Source organism: Anastrepha obliqua, chromosome 3, assembly GCF_027943255.1.
Source record: "Anastrepha obliqua isolate idAnaObli1 chromosome 3, idAnaObli1_1.0, whole genome shotgun sequence".
Lineage (NCBI taxonomy): Eukaryota > Metazoa > Arthropoda > Insecta > Diptera > Tephritidae > Anastrepha > Anastrepha obliqua.
The window spans coordinates 79,922,844-79,949,654 of NC_072894.1; positions in this window are offsets into that span (position 1 = coordinate 79,922,844).

Sequence of the window (26,811 nt, forward strand, 5' to 3'; positions counted from 1 at the left end):
TGCCAAGCGTCGAAGAACTGTCAAATGGGTCGCATGTCCATACAATTTGTACTGAGTATTCTCCAATAATGCGGCGCTAACGCTGAGCAAACTGAATTTTAAATTTTGAAGTGACGAGGAAAGGCAAAACTGAGTGAAATAAAACACAAGCAAAAAAGTAGGAAAACGCAAAGACAAGGAGTATAGCCAACTATAAAACATGAGAATTGATATTTTGTCGCGTAAACAATTACTTAATTTAAAAAAAATGAAATTTAATAAATCAAAAAATTCAAAAAACTTGACGCACTCATCCGGCGAAGTAAGAAAATATATCGCCCAGCGCTCTAATGGGTTGACGATGAAAAAAATACAGAACATTGACTGAAATAGGCATTTTGCGCATTTTATAGATCTAGTGAAGTGTCACAGCAGCGGGAGTACAAAGTCCGTAACTGCCCTCGATGTCAAAGCTCAGCGTGAATTGCTAAAAACCTTTCAAAACTTAGAAAACACAACTTTGTTCCTTAAACATTTTGAACAAAGATATATACAGTGCTTTCCATTTAAACCGTACTCGAGTTATGACGTGCTTCCGTATTAGGACGAATCAAATCAAACAGTACCGGCCGAATTGTGAGAGAATACACGTCATTTTCGTTGTTAAAAATGGTAGTCAGCACAAGCAGCTAAGCCAAGCAGTAAATTTACCAGAAGATGTTGCTGAGGATATACTTCCGATTTATACAGATCTAAGCAATGAGAACTTATTAGAAATATGTGTAGGTGGTTTTAACCTCAAGAACAACAAGAGCTACAATCAACTGATTTGGCAAATCTCTCCCAAAATTGTTCCGGCCGGTTCGAAAACTGTATACATAGCTGCCGGCTTATTTAATGAAGGAATGACATCACTATTGTATTATAAAGGATGGTTAAGTTTCAAGGGCCGGTATTGATTTTGAATAAAATACATTTTTTTTAGAAAATTATTATCATTTCTCTTTACTACAATATGATAATATTGGTATAGCTCAGTGGAACAAAATATCTGCCAAATGGCGGCCGCGGCCTCGGCGACACACCTCCATATCCAATGGTTCAAATTTTCGATGATGCTGAGGCATAATTGAGGTTCTATGCCATTAATGTGCCGAATTATCTCATCCTTTAGCTCTTGAATTGTTGCTGGCTTATCGACGTACACCTTTTCTTTCAAATAACCCCAAATAAAGAAGTCCAATGGTGTCAAATCACATGATCTTGGCGGCCAATTGACATCGCCGCGACGTGAGATTATCCGGCCACCAAATTTTTCGCGCAAACGAGCCATTGTTTCGTTAGCTGTGTGACAAGTGGCACCGTCCTGTTGAAACCACATATCGTCCACATCCATATCTTCCAATTCGGGCCATAAAAAGTTCGTTATCATCTCACGATAGTGAACACTATTCACAGTAACTGCCTGACCGGCCTCATTTTGGAAAAAATACGGCCCAATGATGCCGCCGGCCCGTACACCGCACCAAACAGTCACTCTTTGTGGATGCATTGGTTTTTCGGCAATCACTCTTGGATTATCATTCAGCCAAATGCGGCAATTCTGCTTATTGACGAATCCACTGAGCTGAAAATGTGCCTCATCACTGAAGCTGATTTTCTTCATATGCATTTTGAATTGAACGCCCGGTTTCATAATACGCCTGAATAACTTTAACGCGTTGTGTTTGAAAAATGGCAAATTAAATGCAGAAAAAAACTTGGCGTTTAGATGTGATTCACATTCAACATCGGACCTTGAAATTTAACCACCCTTTATAAAGCTATAGGAATTACATTTGGGCCCAAGAGCGCGGGTACCCGAAATCGAACAATGGCCCGCAGACTAATGTTCTCTGGTTCTCGAGTTATTAGTAGCTGCCGAGCCGGCGAAGGGTGTATTATATGGTCCTGGAATAGGCAACTCCGTGTAAGTTGAAAAAAAATTGTATCCTATGTAAAGTGCTTTTCAAACTTTCAACACGTTATTTTTTTCAAAATGGTGTTTTCAAAGTCGGGTTTTTAAATTAATTTTATAGTACTTAATCGAAGATTTTTCTCACCGATAAATATTTTTTTTTTTTATAAACAATTTAAGGCCAAACTTTTGGTCGAAAATCGATTTTTTTTTTTTTTTTTTGAGAAACCACCATTTTGTCAAAAAAATTTATTTTGCTTATTCCTTCGATTAATTACTAGATTTAAGATTACTTTAATGAAATCTGTTTGGTTTTTTAGTTTCAGAAGATCTTGAAATATGATATAAGCTAAAATTTGTACTCCTATCTTCAAGATAGGCGGGCGCCGTTCTTGAAGGTGTTGGAACGTGACATTTAACTATTCGGAAAACGTAGGTTCGAAGGTCTGCAGGTCCCTCCATTTGTGGAACAACATCAAGACGCACAGCACAAATAGGAGGAGTAGCTCGGCCATACACCCAAAGGGGTGTACGGGTGTACATTCAAAAACGGATTAATAATTTTACTATAAGCAATTCGGTAACGAAAGATAAGGAATATGGGGCCAACTGGCTGAAGTTGAAATACGAGTATATATTATCCAAGCAGTATATATCAATATCACAATTATAAAATACCAATACTAAACTAAGTAAATTTGAGGATTTTCCCAGTACTAAATAAATATAAAAACTCAAAATTTTATGCATTAGTGGGGCCGGGAAATAATGCAATTTTTTTGCGATAAATTCGAATAAAAAATCTTTTGTCATATAGTGCGCAAATTTGCAATGCTGAATCGATAAAAATCAGTTGGTTTTTCAGATAAAAATCTGGTGTGGAATTTTTCATGTCAACCAAATTTTGAAATTTTTTGTTTGTCAGGAAGCTTTTTAGTAAACGGAACAAATCAAAATCCGATGGCGCAATGTCGGGTAGTATGGCGAGTAAAACAGTACCTCCCACCCCAATCCAATATTTCTTGCGCAGTGCGGTCTTGCATTATCGAGCTGCAAAATAACGTATGTTTTGTTGATAATCGGTTCATACTTTTCAATTCATGATTGATTTACTCGATTTAATCGAAATTACCGAATCTAAACTTAGACTTTTGGCATTAGCGAACATCTACGGCCCCTGGGTGCATATCGCAAATGTTGTCATCTTTTCCGCTCCTCGACAAGCTACATAGTATATGAAATTCGTTACCTTCGATAACAAAGAGGTTCTTAAAAACTGGCTCAGCAACTTCTTTGACACCAGGCGAGGTGATTTTTGACGGAACGGCAGCACAAAATTTGTGGAGAGGTGGGAAGAGGTTGTAAACAACAACCGCGAATATTTAATTAATTCACTTATTGATGTAATTATTGTTTTCTGTTTAAATCAAAGTCTACGGTAAAAACGAAAAATGATTTGTTATGAGCAGCCTCGTGACAGAAATACACTCGACGTTTTGCCACTGCTTGTTGATGTGCGACCGCCATCAAAAAACAACTTTTCTGTCTTTAGATGTTTCATGCCTGAGGTTTCGAACCGAATGGTAGTCATGCACCAATCTGTTCGGCTAATTATTCCTCAACCCAATATATTAAAAAGAAGCTAAAATAATTCAACTTAAAAAGCTCTATGCCAAATTTGCAACATTAAATAAATGTCCAATCTCCAAAATCCAAAATCTAAATAGCAGTTTGCTCTGGCTCCTCAAGAAACCTACCCAATGGGTCCAGCCAAAGGCCCAGAAAACTCATAGCAAAGCGGGATAAATAGTAGCAAAAATCAAACGAGTTTTATTTGTAGATATGCATATGTTTTGTTGTTGTCTAGTAACTTATATTTGCTATTCATTCATTTGTTTGTTGTGTATTAAATTTAGTTCAAAAACTATATTATTTTGAGATCCGTTTGTAATGGTAAATTTTTCTTAAATCAGTTTATCTTAAATTTTGCATGCTTTTGGCAAGTTTAAAAGCTTTATTTTTTTCAAAAATTTCCGCTAATTCTGGCACCTCTACTGGAATATTGAATTGTATGTATACACAAAAAAGGAAAGGTTAACTAGGCAACTTAACAGAAATTGCTTCTGTCCAGACATCCAGACATTACCAATACTTTCATGAAGCTCTGTCTAGAATACATCTAGAAATGAGAATTTAAAGTAGAGATGTGGAGTTAAATAGAGGTTTCCCCATATCTCATAATTCTAGGAAAAATGGATGAAATAAGCAAAGATATTTGGATATAAGAGCACATATAGGATGAGCAGGGCGGCACTGAGAACTAGAAGATGTTTTCTTGAACCCAAGGCAGCTTCAGGTGCACCCATGTTCGCAAAGAGTTCTACACTCCAAGAGTCACATGAACTTTTTTAAAAATGTAATAATCCATGTCTAGTCCCCTAGTTATAAAATGCATTGAGGCGTCGAACTGCCCTCTAAATATAGTTCACATTTTCCCCATCCGTCAGATCCATTCGATATACTTAGATGCTAACGTGGTCGACCCGGCGGTCGCCGTAGCGCAATAGTTTGGTGCGTGACTATCAATCGGAAATGCACAGATTCGAATCTCCACGCATGAAACCCCAAATCAGAGTCACCTTTCGGCAGGCAATGGCAAAAATCCGAGTATGTTTCTGCTATGAAAAAGTTCCTCATAAAAAACCATTTGCCGTTCGGAGTCGGCTTAAAATTGTAGGCCCGTCCATTTGTGAATCAACATCAAGACGCGCGTCTTATAAGTATACTAACTCGATCCTTGTCAACCAGCTTACTGCATTTCTACTTGATAAATGTTTTACTTGACTCAAATATGTAATGCACTCCAGTTCTTACACCACTTGGCATTAGCCATCAGATAGTTATAGTCCTGGAAGGCTCTTCAACAAAGACGCAAGGAGATGTTAATCTTAAAAGACAATCCAACGTTGCAGTTACAGAAGCGACTATAGAAAAGCAAATCAAATTGCTTATCAAAAGTTTAAAGAAACACTCAGCCGACAACTATCTGAGCATAATGCGCCACGTTCTTACTAATTTTTTTACTTGTAGAAAAAAACTTAAAAACCAATTTCACAATATTAGGTGGAAAAAGTTAAGTTAGAATTAAAGTATTTGCTAAGTTCTCCAGCAGCAAACAAATATAAACTTCAATAACACCACAAACACCACATTATCAAGTAATATTCAAGCTCGCCAACTTTCTCTATCCCACGTAATACTGGTAAGTCGTGGATTTTGCTGTTCACTATGTGCGCTGCATGCAAAGTATGTATACAAGTGTCAACGATTTTCGTAACAGAAAATGCAACAGCAACACGCGCACTACTGACACGCAGATACTTAATGAAACATAAGTAGTGCAACGGCTGGCAACGAGCTGCCAACGCAACACCAACGTTATACTCGTAGAAAATGAAGCCAAACTGTGCACGGCCTGCTACTGCTTTTAGGAGCAGACAACTGCAGCTCAGCTGTAGCGATGCTAATTTACTCGATATGCTGACAAAGAGTATTACATCGCCGCTGTATAAAGTTTTGCAGGGGTTTTGCCAGACATCACGTAATTTTCTTGCTGATAAGTTGCACTTTTAATTATTATGTATGGAAAAAGTTTTGCTTATGCCACGAGCAGAGCAACCATGACCATGTACGCCGGTTCGGTAAAATCAGGGTGGTAAATTTATGTGCATACATATGTATATAGTACCTATATAAAACTTGCGGAGAAACCTACTAGCTCTGAGCTTGCAGTAATCAGTTTGCTTTGCAGCTGAAGTAGCTTGTCTTCTACATACATTTCTTCTAATGCTAGCAAGTGATATTTTTCACATGGTGTTCTACGAAATATCGATTGTCTGCCACTTTTTAAACTAATTCACAATGAGCACAAAAAATACTAGTCCTGTTTACTGAATACCTTGCGGCAAAAGCCATGCGATTTGAACCACTTTAGGTTTCAACCAATTAGGTTGGTGTAAGTAAAGGGTCTTTGAACAGTGACGCCTAGATGTCAATAGTGTATAATTCTATAGACAGTTCCTTTTCTTATGTCATCTTTGACAGTCGATCTTTGGCAACATCTTGCAAAATTCGTGATTTTCTTTTTGGTGGAAATATTTACCGAGTGAATAAACAATTCAAAGTTTGGTAAAAAATTTCATTAAAATGGTTCTTTCGAGGAAAGAAAGAGGACTGGCGAACCAAAAACTGGACCTTCTGTTACCAATATTCCTATGTAATAAGTCACCTGGGCATAATAAGCAAACCAAGAAACTAAAAAATCTTAAAAATAAATACCTCGAGAAATTTAAAGCAACTAGTAATCAGTCATTTTTTTGTAATATACAAACATTTTCAAAAGAAATTTAAATACTTAGATAATTAGCTGTTCAAACACTATATACTAAATACTGAGCGGAACATCAAGGCTAATCCGAAGTTATTTTGGAATTTTGTAAAATCTAAAAAGTCGCGTTCGAGTATATCTCCTTCAATGATGTTAGATGATAAATTTTTAAGTACACCTGCCGAAGTGGCTAATTTATTTGCAGACTTTTTTATCTCTAATTATATCTCGGCTGGTGAGGTATCCTTGACCTTTCATCCGAGATATCTTCATCTCTATATTGTAGCAATCTGCACATCTCATCTGATGACATTTTCAAACGGATACTTTCTTTCAAACCTTCGTCACTTACAAATGCTGATGGTCTTTCCGCTATTTTACGATTTGGAATTATCCAGCTTTGGCAAATCTTCTTCAGATTATTTTTAATAAATCTTTATTTACGCGCAATTTCTTAGATTATTGGAAATTTAAAATCATCACACCCTTTTTTAAAGTGGAAGAAAAAATGATGTTCGTAATTGTAGACCGATTTCCAAGCTATCAATCATCTCTAAGCTGTTTGAATGCACTGCAAAGGACAAAATATATTTTGGGCAAATCTTTAATTAACCCAAACCAACATAGTTTTTTGACTGGCCGTTCTGCAGTTACGAATCTTGCTGCTTTTAGCGAATTTTGTTTGTAATCGTGTTCTAAAGCACACCAAATCGATTGCGTTTACACTGACTTCCCTAAGGCATCTGACAAAGTGTCGCACGAGATTCTAGTGAATAAGTTGACTTTATTGGACTTTCACAGCACCTTTCTGCGATGGCTTATGTCATATTTTCCGGAGAGACGGTGTGTGGTAAAAATTGATGGAGTTTTATCGAACCATCTAAGGGTCATTTCTTTTTGTCATAAGCAAATGTTTTACTTCTTCTAATTTCTTGCTCATCGCGGCTGATTTAAACATTTTCTCACATGGTAAGGATTGAGTGGATGCTCAGAAGCTTCAACTCGTCTTGAACAATCTTCATCGTTTGTGCAAGAGGTCATTAAAAAAAGAGGATATTAAAAAAGTGTTTGCATTTAACATTTTCGAGGCGTCAGTAGGTTCGCGGTTCTAGGTTTCATCCGTCGTAATTTGAATTTTCTGATCCGTATACCTATAAACTGCTTTACGGCTCTTGTTCGTTCACATTCATAGTACGCTGGTATCATTTGGTAAACTTACGACCAACTTTCGATTAATATAATAGAACGCGTTCAAAAAAGGTTTTCTAAGCATGCACTACATTCCCTACGATTTGAGTTCCCTTTTCCATTCTATAATTCTCGGTTAAACCTAATTAATCTAGAATCTTTAGAAAAGAGAAGGGCAGTCCTTTAACTTTCACTTATTTTCAATGTTGTTAATGGCATCGCCCACTATCCAGATCTACTTGAGCGGATAAGCTTTAATGTTCCCTAAAGAAGTCTACGCAATTTTTACTCTTTTTATAGGGAAATTTTTAAGACTAATTTTACGAGTAAAGTTGGTATTGCTCGTACACTTCCAGACTAAAATACATTGTTTAATACTAGGTCATGGCGGCCGGTGTAGCCGAATGGGTTGGTGCACGATTACCATTCGGAATTCGGAGACAACGTAGGTTCGAGTATCGATGAAACACCGAAATTAAGAAAAAACATTTTTATTTTCGGAGTCGACTTGAAACAGTAGATCCATCCATTTGTGGAACAGCATCAAGACGCACGCCACAAATCACCCTTTTGGGTGTTTCGCCGAGCTCCTCCTCCAACTTCTGTGCGTCTTGATGTTTTTTCCATAAACCTTAAGTTTTATACCGCCTACGAATCAAGTGTTTTTTCATGGCAGAATTAAGAAAAAATTTTCTATACTATCTATTTTTTTTAACCTGGCCACTACCGAATGGTTGAATCAGTATTGGATTTAGATATTACATTATTTTAGGGTATTTTGTATAGTTCATTTATTTACGACACTTTGATTGCTTATTTCGTGTTGCATGTATAAGAAAAGTTTTGGGAGGGCTTATAACTTTAACTTAGTTAGGTATTTGTGAATGTTGCAATCTTATAATTGCTCATGGCTAATGTTCTTCTGGACCTTTTTGCTTAGTTAATATTGCTTATGAACGGTTGGGAAGAGATCATTAATTTGTTTACCTTCAAAAGCCTCAAAATATATTTTGTAATTCTTTGTTTTTCAACTTTTTAAAAGCTATTTTGAGCTACTATTTTTCAAAATCACGAAATTTCTATTTAAATCTTATTACTAAATTACATTTTGTGTTTTAATTTAATACATTCGCCTAGTGCTCGTTTTGTGCATCTTCAACGTTTGAGGGAATTTCTTTTTATAATAACACAGGCCGACAAAATTTAACCAACATTCAGACCCAGAAACCAGACTATATATTTCCGAAGGTTTATGATGCGTTGAATCCAAATCTGGCCTCATTATTGCTCTATCAGCTCTGGTTTTCGAGATATCCTAACCTAAAAGTGCAAAAAACCCCATTTTTGCCCATATTTGAGGTTATGTAGCCTTGCAGATGTTTTCTTTCACCAAAATTAAAGGATGGCATCTTTAAATACAATCCTTCTTTTTTCAAATGGCGTTTTGTTTGCTCAAATATCATTTTTTTTCGCAGAGATATCGCATTTTGAAATTTTCATGGGCAAAAATGGTGTTTTTTGCACTTTTAGGTTAGGATATCTCGAAAACCAGAACTGATAGAGCAATTCTGAGGCCAGATTTGGATTCAGCGCATCATAAACCTTCGGAAATATATAGTCTGGTTTCTGGGTCTGAATGTTGGTTAAATTTTGTCGGCCTAGTTCCATTAAACACGAAAGATACGATTATCGTAAAAACTCAAACTAATAAATTAATTTTAGTTATCAATCCGAATTTTGCATGGACAGAGAAGCAGATATTAGTTTAAATTATTTCGGATACTTTTCCTTGTAGACTAGTGTAATTGAAGAATATTTGTTTGCTTACATATCTAATTGGTCCTTTTGCGACTGGTAAAATTGGAGTCACTGCCGTACTAGTATTATTTTTGCCATCGAACTCTATTTCACGAACTAGATCGTTTTCTGAGTAGTTAAGTTTTTCACGGCAAGACAGTTAAAAAAAGTTGCCCCATTATCTAGCACACACCAATATGTCTCGTTTTGCGTAAGTATTTGCAATGAGCACTTTAGAGACTTTACAGAATTATGTAATACGCATATGAATAATGGACAAGCAGCAGCTAATAGCCAATATTTTGAAGTATTTGTAGATTAGTAAACCTTAACGGCGGAGTGCAAGATTTTTCTATTCAGTTTTTGTAAAATGTTTATTTTATTCAACAAGGCGTCTAATATACTGACTACACCTGCAAAACGTATTTTATTTTAGCTTGACACGGACCGTCTGTGTCTGTGTTCTGTAGTTGAGGAATTTCTTCCTCTTCTTCACAATTCCTCCAACTCGCGTAGCATCTCTGCAATTTTCTATTAAAACTTCAGCAACAATAGATACATCCCCCATTCAAGTAAGGCAAACGCCTCGTTACAGACTTAAAATTTTAACAAGTCGTACTTTGATTCCATCATCCACCAGCTTGTCTATACAAAAATTTGAGAAATGATGCCAGAACAACAATACAGAGGTGGTTGAATAACGCCAGCCTGGAACTAGCTACCCAAAAAACAGAACTGGTGCTAATCAGCAGGAGCATGCAGAAAAAAAGCTGTCAATATGAGTTGTTGACCACGATATAGAATCCCAGATGTCTATAAAATATCTTGGCATGTACATTGATGTCAGACTAACATTCAGGGATCATCTTATAGCTGTTAGTGTGAAAGCAACAAAGGTTAACAACGCACTTATGGGCATGCTACCGAACATAGGAGGGCCACAGGGCGCCAGGAAAAATATTCTTTCCACTGTGACAGACTCCACAATGCTGTACGCCTCTCTAATCTGGGCTGGAGCAAAAAAGTGCCATTTTAAAGAAGTACTGCAGGTCAGTAGAACACGTGCGTTGAGGACCGCATGTGCCTATAAAACGGTATCGGACGATGCAATCTATAGCTAGCAAAATGCTTATAAACATCCGGGCAAACTTACAGAAGAGGTTGTACTGCTCGTGAGGTATGAAGCCGACAGAGGGATTCAAGCAAGCAGAACGTTCTACCTCGATAGCTGACTGGCAATCAAAATGGGACCAATCATCAAAAGGCCGGTGGACGCATAGGTTGATCCCACTGATTAACGAGTGGATCTGTCGGAAACACGGAGACGTTGATTTCTTCCTAACGCAGCTATTAAGTGGGCACTGATGTTTCCAAAAATATCTGCATCGTCTAGACTTAGCTGGTAGTTCTTATTGTCAAGAATGCTTGGACGAAGAGGAGACGGTCGAACTTGTGGCTTTCTATTGTAGCAGGTTCGTTAAGGAACGCGATGGCCTAGCAATAACAACTGGTGTGTTTCTGACGCCCAATAACCTAGTTCCACAAATGTTTCAGTCGAGTGAAAAATGGAGGGCAATGCAAGCTTTTGCAACTCGAATTAACGTGGAACTTCGCAACATTGATTGGAGGCGAAGGAACGATGCGAGACGAACGCGGCAGTAACCACAATTATCGCATTGTCGCTTTTGCACCTCGTTAAAAAAAAAGTCGTGCATTGCCACTTAGTTTTCTTTTATTTCTATATGACCTAGTCTTCCAGTGAGATAGAGTATGTCATGTTCAACCAACCTTGTAAGAGATCGAGATAGTCTAAGATACGTTTAGAATTAAATAAAATTGAGTCAAGAACTCCAATTGTAAATGGACACAGATTAAAGATGAATCCATGTCCTTCTAACAAGTCTTTTCCTGGTCCTAAAAGACGCTGTAGTGAGCTAAAAAAAGCTATTTTCTGCTCTGCCGCTAAAATTTGAGCCATCTGTATAATCGAGTACACTATTAGAAGGGGAAGAGCTCGTGGGCGTTAACTCTTCCGTGCTGGGATTCGCGTGCTAAAGTTCCTCTTAACAAGCCTAGATAAGAATTTCGCGAAAAAGCTAAATAATTGCCATGCGGAGGAGTATCTTTGAATTTTAGAACTCCACTGAGACGACTCTTCACAAAGGAACGTAGTTAAAGCTGATGTACTGCAGCGGCCAGAGACAGAAGCTTAAAACACCGTTCAGAGCATAATTTGGTGGTTGCAAACCTTTAGACGACGACAGCTAGTTCTAATCGAAGGATTGTTTGTCACAATTCTCAGTGTATGTGCAGCAACTTATAGTATATCATATATACTTATATATTTGGCATTCTTTCCCCATTTCGAATACGAGAGTTACCAGTCAGATTCCGCAGTGGGAAGGAACTCTGCCTAGAGATAGATTTTTCACACTTATCTGGACTTATCTGGGGACATGATATCACCTCCAAACATACAAAAAGGGTGTAAGCGCCAGGAACTATGTTCATGAAGGCATCTTCAGGTAAACCTTGACCTCTTTATCGATCGACTTCATATTTTTGTGCCATATTTCGAGCCGTCATTTATTCAAAAAAGTACCGGGAATTCATTATCTAAATAGCCGGTTTAGAGGAATTTTCAAAATTCACGAATGGAATGTGGAATTTGAGAGAAAATTCGTCCCTAAAGATTAACTTTGTGGAACAAGACTCTGGGGTTTTGACCCACGGCCACGTAGACTCTCCCAAGGACATCATTGTAAAAAAAGTTATAGCAAGGAGCTCAAGAAATATCATCGAACAACCACCATATTTATCTTATATGACTCCGACCGAATTTTCTGCCTTTCCAAAATTCAAAATACCACACAAGTTTTTAGCCGCTAAAAGGCTTGAAAGGACGCTAGAAGGCTTGAAAGATTCACGGATATAACTGAAACCGGTTCGGGATCTTTTGATAGTTGGATTGGATTAGAAACATTTCGAGAAAATAGAGTTATAGACTATTGAGTTTTTGCATAATAAGGTGTAAGTTTGACAAGGCTCGAAATTCGTGTTCATTTTTGGCAATTTTTTAATTCTGACGGTGTTAGATCTTTTCGTCCATGTAAAAAAAATTCCATGCATTCGTTGAAAAAAGTGATATGTGGAATGTGTTAATTATTGCCCGAGCTATCGTGCAGCGTCGCTAAAAGCGTCGACTGTTTCTTCTTTCTGCGCATTCGGGTATAGATATGACCATACTTATCTAGATTCCTTTACACTGTTACACACACTCATTATGCGAATAAAATTATAATACAGGGTTTGATTGAAAAGTAATGAGACTTATTTTTTTAAGCAGTTTTATTAAACCTTTTGGCTTATACAACTAATATTCTTCAAAATAGGAACATTCAGCGCAAATACACCGCTGGTAGCGGTTCTTCCACTGCAAGAAACATTTTTTAAATTCATCCGCCGGAATCGCGTTCAATTCGGCTGTCACAGTTTTTTGGATCGCCTCGATGGAGTCGAAACGCCTCCCCTTCAGCTTTCTTTTCAGGCGCGGGAACAAGAAGAGGTCCGGAGGGGGCAGGTTTGGGCTGTAGGGAGGGTGGGGAAGCAACGGAACCCCAATTGACCAATACAGAGGTGCAGAGGAAGGCGGTGTGCGCCGGCGCATTGTCGTGATGAAGGGTCCAATTATTGACGAGGTCGGGCCGAACCCGGGCGACGCGGTTTTTCAGCCGAAGGAGCACTTCTTTTTCTTTGTAAAATGCCGCGTTTACAGTGCTTCCTGGAGGTACAAACTCCTTGTGGGCGATGCCTCAAGAGTCGAAAAAGATGATCAGCATGGTTTTAACCTTGGATTTCGACCTGCGCGCCTTCTTGAGTCGTGGCGACTGGCTCGTGTGCCACTCCGCACTGTCTCTCTCTTGCCCTCAAGATCGTACTCAAAGCCCCAGGTCTCATCTCCTGTGATACAATTGTCTAAAGTATTATCCTGTTCGTCACTTTCCAATCCAACGATCGCTGCATTTTCGCCACTGCAAAATCCTAACACACTTTTAAAACAGCTTTCACGCGCGGAGCGTTGTTGACTGCACCGCTCTCGCCAGCGAACTGCGACCGCTTTCTAGTGGAAGAGGAAGGTCCAACAATCATTTTCCTCCACCAGACGATTAGGTTGATCGCTTGGCAGACGCTCCGCCCGGGAAGGCTCATTACTTTTCAATCAAACCCTGTACTCTGGTGCAAAAGTGCACGCGGCTATAAAAGAAAATTATAAAAGTAAAGTAAAAATTAAGTATATAAAATATTCAATTTGCGGCGTTCTGCTCTGCTATAAATTTTTCAAGCGATGAAATATTATGCAAAACTTTGTAAACATACGACGCGCTGTGGGCGAAAACATTTGGGGTTTTGAAGGGTGCTATCAAAAAAATTCGCAATGCATGCATGCTTAAATGCAACCGTGCATTTTTTTTTTTTGATTTTTTATAAACATTCTCCATTTAGCAGCATTTGGCGATGGTGTGCTCGTCGTATAAAATTTCAAGTTTTCTCACAAATTTTGCTGGCTGCTGCTGGTTGCATATAATTTATGACAATTTAGTGAAATATGCGATGAGCTGGTAATTTACATTCGCAAACTTCATTTACAGCAAATTCTTTACTGCGTGCGATATCTCAGTATGCCGTGCACTCGCAACTGAAAACTCACATACACGCATAGAGATATGCACCTGCCCTGCAGGAAAAAAATAGTAGTAGTGTGTCACTTTTCAGCTCAGTAGTTCGTGTTCTATATTTTTTCCTTGTTAGCAAATAGTATCTTTAACACGGCGATGTTCTAAAAAATGTCAAGTGTCTGGCCTTGCATTGGCAAAATATCAGTTAATAGCAAAAAAAGTCCAGTTCATTCTAGCTAAGTTTAAAATTCTGGTACAATATGCTCCCAAACTAACTAGTATTGGGCCAGTTCAAATATAAAAAAGTCACCCATTCCAACATTTTAACATATCCCATTTCTTGTTAAAAGTGTATAGGTACCGCATTTTTTTCGTAGCTCTCCGTTGGACAACTTTTTTAAACCCAACGGTTGGCTACCATAGTCTGTCCTCTTTTGCCCTGCTCCAGGATCCATTTCAAAATGTTATAATATATCAATAAATCGATAAAAAAATTAGTTTTAGGAAGCTACCTGGCAGCTCCAGTCGTTAGCTATAACAGAAATATGTTGAATTCAGGTCCAAAGCCTCAAAAAACCAGTCTGGCCTGACCATGAATAATTAAATTAAACTTATTTCAGATACAGTAATGGTTGAATATTCAAAACGTGATTCAAACTTGGGCTGTAGGTAAATCCTAACAAATTAAAAAACTAATACAGAAATAAAATTTATGGTATTCACTTTAGAAGCGTAAATAAAATGAATACTAAATAATTAAACTTGGGTTTCATATTTTATGTATCAATTTTTTTTTTGCGATGACCCTCTTTCGAAAAGCCCGGTTTTCACTTAATTGAGAAAAATATGTAAGGGATAAAAAAAAACTATGTAGGGAATAAAATCGCTTCGAGTGTATATTGCATTGGAATGGAAACAATTAATAAATAAATGGTATGACATATTTTTCTTTTGACGTTTTGAAGCTTAAACTGAGCTAATAAACCAATATTACAAATCCGTTTCCCTAATCTTACTAATTTGTGATACGAGCGTGCATATAAAGTGAAAATTCTCCTATCAGCGTGTGTCACAGACAAGTCTTAAATTTTCTTATCCAAAAAAATCAAGTATTTTTCAGACAAATTGACCTTTTAACTACTGTTAATATTCTAGTTCTTGAACAAAATACCACCCTATATATAAAGGGTGGTTAAATTTCAAGTGCCAATGCTGAATGCGAACCACACCTAAACGTCAACGACACCGTTGGACTTCTTTCGTTGGGATTATTTGAAAGAAAAGATGTAGATCGATAAGCCAGCAACAATTCAAGAGCTAAAGGATGCGATAATTCGGCACATTAACGGCATAGAACCTCAATTATGCCTCAGCGTCATCGAAAATTTGGGCCATCGGATGGAGGTGTGCCGCCGAGGCCGCGCCGGTCATTTGGCCGATATTTTGTTCCATACGTAATTGAGACATACCAATATTATCATAATAAAGAGAAATGACAATAATTTCCTAAAAAAATTGTACTTTATTCAAAATCAACCCCGGCCCTTGAAACTTAACCACCCTTTACATGACATTCGTTGGAAATGAAAAGGCATTTGACTAAGTCAAAAGATAATACATATGGGAAGCCTTAAATAGGTTGGGTATACCGAGGAAAGTCCTAAATCTATTGGGTTGGCAACTAAGTAATTTTGGATTTCACTCATAGATGGCTTCAGTTGAATTTTTAAGTTTGCAGACGTATTTATGTCTAGAAATAGAAACGTTTGGAAAACTTTTGTGGAATCCTTAAGCTCCTAAAGGAGTATGGAAATAATAATAAATGGTAAATGACGAGCTAATATGTCTTCTTTCGTCCAGTATCAGTATCTGAACTAGAATCTCTCTGCACTATTTCCGCTTTTCCCTGCAGGGTAGTTATACAGTTGAGCATACATAAGCGTGTAAAAGCGTGTAAAAGCGCCTCTGCGTGTGTGCTTGTACGTGTACAGATACTTCTGCATTACAACTAGTTTTACTATATTTTATTACCTAATAAGTTTTGAAGGCTTCAAAATAATGATGTTTAATGGGTGTAATTGAAAAGCTAAAAGCTTCGTAACAAAATAAATTAAACTCGAAAAGTTGAAGGTATAATGCAAAACGAGTGTAAGGCAGTTATAAAAATAACTACTATTTATTAGCAAGCGATATATAAAATAACTGCTTGACAAATTATTGGCTTGCTGATAGATCGTTGTATTACCAGAAACGCATGTTGTTGTTGCTGTGACCTAAGGTAACGCCGGTCTTCCCAATAAGCTACAGTTCGTTGTCTGCAATGAATGGTGGTTGAGTTATGATTACGGCTTCATTCAAGTTAGGTGGCAACGTCATTCACTATTTTTTCCACACTATTTTTAAACACAATTCATTCTACATTTAAGTTTTGTAGTTAATCTCAATTTTTTCCATTAAACAATTCGGGGGCAATGCCGCTAAAACTATTTGTTTTTAATTTTCTTAAGCATCTTGCCTCTGCCACCTTTACATTAGTTTTTAATTCAATTGGGCGATAAGTTTCTACACAATTTAAGTTGGTAAGACTATCTTAAATAGTTTTGCTTGGTTACCTACGTAAGTTACGTACTTTGGCTGCTCAGCAGGCAATGACAAATCTCTAAACGCCAGGAAAAAGCCTCTTATACATAGCAGTAACGTAGTTAGGTGGTGATAGGTCCGCACCAATATTCAAGCACGCTGGACAACACACACATCTAGGTTTCAAATGGCAGGGCACCTGCTGGTTAGGAAAGAAAATCACAGTTGCCTTCATATGACCTACACAAACAAAAAAATCTTTAATTAGCTGCTTTGGTTGGTAATGAAGATGCATCAGTTAGAGGTACTCATCGTTGAAATTATTGGACTTAGACTTTAGCCCTAGATTGTGCCTTCCAGATTATTTAGTAATCCTGAACACAATGAAAATTATAATCCCCAGAAAAGCGCCGTGGTAGTTTCGAAAAAGAGTCCGCTACGTTAAGCCCTTGAAGGCCTGAAATTTTCAGCACTAAATAAACATAAAAACCAAATTATAAATCACCAAATAAGTTTTGACTTATTTTTTATTGTTATAACAAAAAACAATATTAATCCAAGATTCCAACTGTGTACAAGACTTATGAAAATTTGACAAAATTTCATTTTTTACCGAAATTTAAAAAGTGGGAGCAACGTTTTATAGCACATAAAATTTCAGTATGATAAAGTGCGATTTTGAAGTGGCTGAAGTGTCACGCATTTTCTCCATGGGAGAAAATAAGCAGAAATTATCAGAAATCAAAATGAATTTTAAACTTCATCAAACTTCCATTATAATTAAATGAGCTATAAAATGGCATCTACAAAAATTTTATCAAAATTCTGTATAAAAATTTCAAAATTTTTATGGATATTGGATGGATGTTTAAAAATTTTGCGCAAAGTATAAAAAATCGATATAAGTGATCTTTGTCATAGAACGAAATATATTTTTTAGGAAAAAACCATTTCATCAATTTGCAAAAACGTCACAAACCGTACATTCATCCAATTGGCCCGCAAGGCGTATACGTAACTTTTGTAATGCGCTAAAAGCGCGAATGGTTATGAATGCTAAGTTTAAATGATTGTAAGTGGTCTTAAGCGGTTCCAAAACGCTCCAAGGAGTAGAAGTAGGAATAGATGGGCCTAGAGCACACAAATCCCTTACACTAATTATAGATACCACGCCTTTCCATACGGATCTCTACGGACAGTGGAAATCATATCCAAAAGAGGGTTCGAGAAAGTAAAAATTAAGACAGCCAATCGGTTCTCAAAGCCTTGCATAGCTTCACATTTAAGTCAAAAGGCCTAATGGAGTGTAACAATGCACTCAACAAACCGGCCACTCAAAATCAGGTCTCACTAATTTGGGTACCAGAACATGAGTGACTCGAAGGAAATGAGAAGGCAGACTTTTATGCCAAAAAAGTGGTAGAAGGGCTATTTATTGGGCCAATCCCATTTTTCGACTTTAACAAAAATAATATTAAACAGGAAACCAAAAATGGTTCCAAACAAAAATCAGGTGCAAGCAGCCTTAATCACTTCATAAAGTTTTTGAACTTCAAACGCCAACAGAGGAAAATCTGCTCTAACCCTAGAATAAAAGGGCCTCAGATAACTCTGTGGAGCACTTACAGGTCAGTAATAAACACTTTAACACAATAGAATTATCTATTACAAGATTATCTACGTTCTGCTGGGATGAAGAGGAGTCCATGGAACACTTAATCACCAACTGTGAGGCATTAGGCCACAGGAGACTCAAAATCCTGGGCTCGTACCTACTAGAGAAGGAAGACCTACAATTGCTGCCTCCTAAGGAGCTGGTTCGATTTTTCGGTATACTCGTACTAAATAATTATAATTAAGTAATAAGGGGCGCACAATAGATCAATCTGGTCGCAGTGCATAAAGACATTAGCCCAACCCGCACAACCATTATCATTGCCATGCTAAGTTTATTGTACTTCCTACTTCCAGCTACAGGGTCATAACAGGTCATTTCTCTTCGGTACAAATATGAATAATTTAGAAACACTTCAAGGTGTAGTTTACAAAACTTTCAGTTGCTTGGGCGAAACTCATTGAATTTAAGTGGATTATTCTTAATATTTTGTCCAGTTCACAGATCCAATTTCAGCACAATCTTTTTGCCTGCTACGGCTGTTGAAACTGGGTTTCTAGACATGATCTCCAAGTGTACATACCAAGTAAGTAGGTGAAAGTGCCGCTTCTAAATAGGATAATATACTGAAAAAGGAAATGAAGAATATTTAAGGCGCATATGTGTACATATGTGCATCCATAGGGTGACCTGCCCCCAATAAGCAAAGTGAGACTTTGACCAGTTTCGACTACTTTTTTTCTCTGCTTCTTAATTTTCATGAATTTTTTATAAAAACATAATTCATTTTACGACAAATATCGTATAAATCAAAACTTCAAACTTTGTAAAATATTTATAAAAAGTCGACAAACTTCCATTAAAAATTTCAAAATGCTCAATCAGAATTAAAAAAAAAAACAAATTGGGTACGCATTTTTATAGCCAATTAAATTTTAATATAATAAAATGTAAATTTGAAGTAGTGCAAAAATCTCGGCGATTCTTGACAATTTTTTCCCTTGATGGTGTTTCGCATTTTCTTCACAACGAAGCAAGAACAAAAATGTCGAGCTACGAAATTTACGAAATTTAGTTGGTTGAATACTCCTACACATTTAATGATTTGAATATTATGCGCAAGGGTCATCCTGCTAAGTAGTTGTGCAAATGTTCTTTTTTGTGATTGCAATGTACAGCTGAGGTTCAAATGTTCATCATGATTCATGAATGTTTAAATGTTGAGATAGTCGAGATATCGATGTTGCAGGCTGTTCAGCAACACTTTGCCATGCAGCAGCGCTCTTCTCAACAGAACTTCCAGTTTTTGTTCTGCAGTCTTTTTTCTATACTCGGCAGAATGAGTTTCTAGAAATTTATTCACCAACAATGGAATTGTCGACTCATTCGGACCAAAACATAAAAAAGGTACCGTCTAGAAATTATTTACCGCTGGCACCCACGCGCCACTTCTGAAAGACCCTTTTTAACTTGTTGGCTAAGCCACAAGGTTTAATACAGCCAATTAAAAAGCATAGATTTTTTATTTTAATTATCCAAATTCCTTTCTAAATTTTTCAAGCTTCCCATTACTCATCTAAACCATTTTGAGGTAACCGGATGTATGATATTTTAAGGGGGTTGTTTTTTTTTAAAACCTTTCATTGAAATTTATCAGAAAGCTTATCCAATAAGTTTAAACTTTCACACACATACATATACATAGAAATGAAACAAAAACATATCTGGCTGTGCACTGCTTGCAAAATATCCGCCTGATTGGTTTTATTTTCATACAATTTTTAAGAGTCGGCAAGCAACAGCACTTTTGTGGAAGAATAACATTGCAAAACAACAACAGTCGATGAAAGAAAACAAAAAGTAGAAAGTAGAAAGGACATGAAAAATTAGGAAAAATCAATTGTCATTACAGTTGGCAAAGTTGTTGCTATTAATAGTTGTATGTATTTACAAGCAAACCAAACCTTCAACAGAAGCTGCACTTCTCTTGCTTTTCGCAATATTTTTTTCTGATTTAGTTGTAGTGATTATTTACTTTCTTCCTCGTTTTCGGCATGCTGTTGTATGTACCTACTAATAATAAGGTTCGTTATTGTTTACTGCTGTTGTGTTTACTTTTTAATGCACAGAAATCAAGGCAAAGCATGCCAAGCCAAGCCAAGTCGCCTACTCGTAGACCAATTTGAGCAATCAGAAGAATGACGGAAAACACGAGTAGGAGTTTGTATGAGTATGCATGTACGTGCGTATGTATGTAGTTGCATAGTTTCGAAATTGGAATCATGTCACAAATTAATCAGTGAATCAATTTGTAGCAAAAACCTAACAAAGATTATTCAAAAAATAACAACTAGCACAACCAACCCATATTGGGCAATAGATATAAACAATTACAAGCAAAAAAGGGGACGAAGAACCCGCTTGGAAAAGTAGGAGTGCTTTCGTTGGCAGTAAAACAGAAATATTATTTATCATTCATAGCATAGGCTCAAGCGAAGTTTAAGGGGGGAGCCTGGTTTATGAGGTCTAAAATTGCATCTCTTTGCGATTTTTTTTTTTAAGGAAAAAATGAATTTAGCACTGCAAAGTTTTTTCTATCTTTTAATGTACATTTAAAAAGTATAAAAAATTGTTGTACTGGTTGAAAAAAATGTTTAACATAGAAATTAGTACAGCGCTGCAACGCTGGAGTTTCCAACTAAAGCAAAAAATTCAAATGGATTTCTAATTATCATGATTTTTTATTCTAGATGAACTAAGAAAACTGAGGGAAATTCCAAAATTTCAACTTTTTGGAGGTTTTAAAGAAAAAAATGCCTTTCTATAAAAAAAATGCACTTCAACTTGGTATAAAAATCTTTGTTTATCTATTTTGTTAGTTCAAATAGAAGAGAATTTAATACAGAAGGGAACAAGCTATGATTCATTTCAAAAGGTTCATTAGTTTTTTTTTCATTCATGTACGCCAATTCAAAGAAATCATAAAAATGAAAAGTCGAGAAAAGAAGATAAAGTTTGACCTATAGCTGTCCGGTCACAGCGTAATTGCCTAACGCCCGCCTATCTTTGGCTTTGCATCTACGGAAATATTGAGAATTAGGCTCTGTAACTTTGTGTGAATATTCTGAAATATATTAGGAATCGCTTAAAACGAAAAAAACAAAATGATTTTTTTTACCTTATAAACCAGGCTCCCCCCTTAAGGAGTTACTCTGATTTCTTCTCGCTTCTACTTGCAATTAAACGGAAATACGTGAATAAACAACAAACGAAAAAAACGAAAGATCCAGTTATGAGTCGAAGTTGAAGCGAGGGCACGTGTTTAATGTGAATTTCTCGACAGAACTGGTTTCTTTGCACATTAAACTAAATAACAGAAACTCATAAAAAGTTTCAACATTTGAAACTCTTTAATCAGAATTTTTAGAAACATTTCGACTATGCAGCATTACAGCTGCGTTGCTTCTTACAATAAAATTTTTTTTTTTTGCTGGCGTCATTTTCTACCAAGTAAAGGGTATAACGTAGTGTATATTACAAGTAGCACTTACGCGCAGTTTTGTTACCATAATGTGGACTACTACCTGCGAAAAAATTTAGCGAAGAGAAAACCATCTGCAGCACCATCCAGTGCTGTTGATGTAGTGGAGGAGAGAAAAGGGATTTTTGCTGGAGAATTTCTTCAAGCCATCTCCAAAGGGCACACTAAGGAATCTCAAATGCCTAGCTACCAGAGCCGTACATTTGCAAAGAAAGTGTTCAACAGTCTCTTTCTCTGCAGGATCCCTGCAGCTTCTGCAATAGGGGTTGTACGGAATTCCAAGCTTCTCCGCATGAGTACCGATCACCCAGTGACCAGTGAACACCGCAATGAGTTGGGAACTTGAATGGCGGGGGATTCCCAGCACCTTAAGCGTTCTGTTAATATCGTACTTAGGCCATAGCATTTTCGAAATAGCAGACGATGAGACAAACCTCCATCTGTGTTGCGCTTTTTATAGAAAGAAATTGTGTAGTTTCCCTTTAACAACGGCCAAGGGGGCACCGATGTATGCGAAGGGGACAACTGAAACCGGTTCTGTCGACCCCTTCCTGGCAAGCTCATCGGCAATTTCATTTCCCTCTATATTCCTGTGCACAGGAACCCAGATAAGGGAAATGTTTCCTGCGAGTACGAGGCGTTTGAGTTCCTCCTTAAAAATAGTCAAACCTGAAAATTTCGAAATTTGTATAAACTCTGTTTAACAACAACATCAACATCGTTTGAAATACTCTTTACGACGTGTGCCAAAAAGAAATGGATTGCCCAATAAAGTGGAATGCTGCCGTCATACATGGGACGAATGCTCACATTTCCTAAAGGGGGAGAACAGAATAAGCACACGACAATCAAGTACATACTTCCTACATTACATTACATAGTGACATACTATACATATATACATAGGTATATACATAAATACAAGTACAAGTTGTTGAATTAGCAGAGCAAGTTCTTGCCGCAGTCGCCGTGCCACGAGCAAGCAAATGAACTTTGGGCAAACAGTGACTGAACCGAAGAGAAATTAAATAACAAAAACTTTTACGAAACTTAACAAATTGTAAGCCATTAGTTAGTCCCATACTTCCTTTGCCACCCTTGCTGCTGGCCTTGTTGCTGCGCTGTGGCATGATAAAATGATGAACTGTGCCACTTCAAAGGAATTGCTTAATTACACAGAATTGAATTTGAAAATTCTTGCTATCGTTTTAATTTAAACAAAAATTTACTCTTATTATAATAAAGCAGCAGTAGACTTTATTCGGGCGCATCAAGTTTCTGGGTTTTCATATGAATGCTATGACAAGCATTTCATTTAGCGTGAAATTAATATTACAAACAAAAAAGCTAAAAACTTGCAAGATAAATTTAATGTTGACAAACTATAAATATTATTAAAAGAAACAAAGTTTTGTCACGTGAAAGGAAATTATGAAGGTGAATTAAATTTAGGAGGCGCTTTGGAGTTATCAATGGCAGATTTTCTACTGCACGCCAACGCCAGTGTACATTGTGAGATCTGTAGATTCCCATTCTGGGTAGTGCACAACCATTTATTTTTACAGAAGTTTTCGAGCATTCAAAAAATTGAATTAATGGTTCACCCGCCTTACAGCCCTGATTTGACTCCTAATGTTTACTTTTTGTATTGAAGCAACAAAAATATAATACGAGGCCAATGTTTTCAACACGCGGAAAAGCTGTTGAAGTCTTTAAAGGAAGCCTTTGAAGAAAAACAAAGCCATTTTCGTTATTGCTTTGCTGTGTTTTAACTATAGGGCGCCAAATATGAAAGGCTGCTCTCGTGTTAAATTCAATTTTGAACTGTTATGTCGTAAAACCATTCATACTTTAAAATATGAAAAACATGACGATTTCCTGATGAAATGCTTTTGAGCTGCTTTTATGCACCCGAACTCACTAATTGCAATTGGCGCAATTTTAGAACTTGTCCTATGATACGTAACAGATGTCACTTAATTTGTTGATAAAGAAAATAAAATTAGTAAATTAAGTTTAGAATCAATTCCTTTTAGATAGTGACAGTAACACCTGCTATTCTTTGACTGGTGCGTAAGATGGTGCAATCCATTAAAAATACTATATAGTACTTTGCGTTACCTGAAAACTAAGCATGCATACACAAACCAACAAAAGATGTTGTCTGTAAAGTCGATTTACTGACGATAGTTTAACGTGACAACGTCACAAGAAACGTGAAACAAACGTGAAAAAATTACGAAACATTTAGCAAATTCATGAAAGATATGTTCAATTTCGACGGTGCATGAGACGTTAATAAGTCAACAACACTAAGAGGCAACATCATCGATTTGCCTTTTTCAACACACATTACACTCGAAACACTCCTTTTCATTTCCCACTTTTCCTATCATCGTCCTATTCTCAACAGAGAAATGGTTCATTACCATGCACACAGGAAGAAGGCAGATGCAAATACAAATATCTGAATTTACATACACATGCACATATACATACATATATATGCTCACTCAAGTAGGAGAGCGCCAGATGTCGAACGTTGCCGAACGCGGGGCCGATTGTGCCTCCTTGTCGTGCGTTCCGCGCTCTCCCTTGCAGTTCAAGCAAGGTAACGCCGCATTTTTTGGTGCGTGCAGCAGGCTACATCGAATTATAAGACGTTATCACGTCAAAAATGCTGCTTTTAAAATGTCAATGATAAGTAACTACAAATGTAGGTCCGTAAAAATAAGAAGGGGAACAATCGAGCAATGAAGCCAACCTTTACGAATGTTATATATATGTGTATCAAAATCTGAGTTCAAAGAGTCCAAAGGAAGCGTTCACAGCCCACGCGATCACGCGCATCCGAATCTGCAGATATTTCTGATCTTCATGAGTGCAGATTAAATCTAGGAAAGCCGTGTTTTTCATTTGATCACTAGTCGGGCAACCAACAAAGTGTAGAAAAACAAAAAATTATTGTCTACTAGAAAGCACTTTAATAATGGCGTAATTGAACTTGGCAGGATGAAAGCGTGCCTGTTTTCCAAATAATTTTTCACAATAATTTTTCCGAATAAAAGCTCAGATCTTGACTTCTTTTGCCTGAATTTTTACTCAGTTTCTCCTTTCTCTAGAAATAGGGTTTTCAGGGACTATTATTGTAGAGTTACCCTCCGAACTTCATTATCATATTTTATTATCAAATGGCATTTCCACAATTACTTTCTCTACGTCAGCAATGCGCGCGCCAGCTAACCGGTTATTGTACCTGGTTTTTAAATAGAAGCATTCCCGTTGCTTATATATACAAGGTTAAGTCCAAAATAAACAAGACTGAGTTAAAATAGAAACAACAGGAGCATTGTTCTGATAACTTCGACTTATTTATTCAAAATAGTCCCCTCCGGCTCGATACACTGTTTTGCGCGATCTAAAAGCTTTTCGAAAGAGTGTTTCAGGTCATTGACCGGAAAGTCCTTCATGATGTCGGTACAAGGCATTTCCGAATAGGTAGAAGTCACAGGGAGCCATATCAGGCGAATACGGTGAGTGATTGACGGTTACAATGGCATTTCTAGTCAAAAAATCAGTCACAAGAGCGCATCGATGGGATGGTGCATTACCAAGCAATAAGCGCCAGCTTCCTCCTTCGTGATATTCAGGGCGAATTCGAGGAATGCAAGGCAACAAACGCTTCAAAACGACAAGATAAAAAATGATGGAAAATTGAATTGACGGTTTGACCCGTTGGCACGAACTCCTTGTGGACAATTCCCTTGGAATCGTAAAAACAAATGAGAATACACTTAATTTGTGATTTCTCCAAATGCGATTTTTTGGGTGGTGGCTCATCTGGTGCCTTCCATTCGGCACTTTGACGCTTAGTTTCAGGTTCATCACCCTTCATCACCAGTTACAATGTTGTAAAGGAAGTTCTCGTCTTTTCTCGCCTCTTTAATGAGGTCTTTCGACTGTTGAATTCTGAGCAATTTTTGGTCCTCGGTTAACTTGTGCGGAATGAAACGTGCACAGACCTTTAGTAAGCTCAAATGATCAGTTAAAATGCGATAAATCGATGTTTTGGAGATATTCAACTCGGATTCCATGAACTTCAACGATGATTTGGGTTCATTTTTGATAAATTTACGAACAATATCGATGAAGTTTTCGGTAATTACTGACTTGGACGGCCCGTATGTTTATTATCATTCATGTCCTCACAACCATCTCTGAAACGTGTAAGCCACTCATGAACTCTGGCGAAAGATAGACAATCATCGCCATAAACATTTTTCATCAATCCAAATGTTTCGCTAAACATTTTACCGATTTTAAAACAAAATTTGACATTAGCTCTTTGTTTGAAACTCATTTTTGCACCGATGACACAAACATACTGACACTGTAGACGAACTAACTTCACTTCCACTGAACCGAATGTCACCAAGCTTACACTGGAAGTCAGCTAGGGATGTAGCTTCCAACGCACTAACTCATTAAAATGATGGCGCCATCAAAGACATTTTATGATTCCAGCCGCTTTTATTTTGGAGTTCACCTTGTAGAATATATAATATATTACATAACACAAAAGTTTCCAGAAGACAATTTGACCTCCTCCACAATTCTTGAAACGTCCAGCAACCTGCTAGATATAATCATTTTTTAGGAATGTAATTCTTTGCCTCTATTATTAAATTATTGTAAAAAAAATTTAAGTTTCTGGTTGGTATTGAAGAATTACGAAATTTGTTTTTGTTTACCGTTTCGCTTTGGTGTAACAACTAATTTCGATAAATTACCAATTGAAAATAGGAAAAAGTACTATTTGTACGTAGTTCGAAATGTAATTCAGGCTCTATTACTTAGAAATGCGGTAATTCGCTCTCCAAACTTTGTACGGCCAATCGCGTGATTCAAAAGGTAATCGGGAAGTGAATTACGAATGAGATAGCGAATTACGAATGAGAGAGTGAATTACAAATGAGTGAGCGAATTACGAATGAGAGAGCGAATTACATGTCGTGCGTACATAGCATTACACACATTTCCAGGGCTGCTGTTTCGGAATTATTTGTTTGCCATACCAAGTTTTCGAGTTTT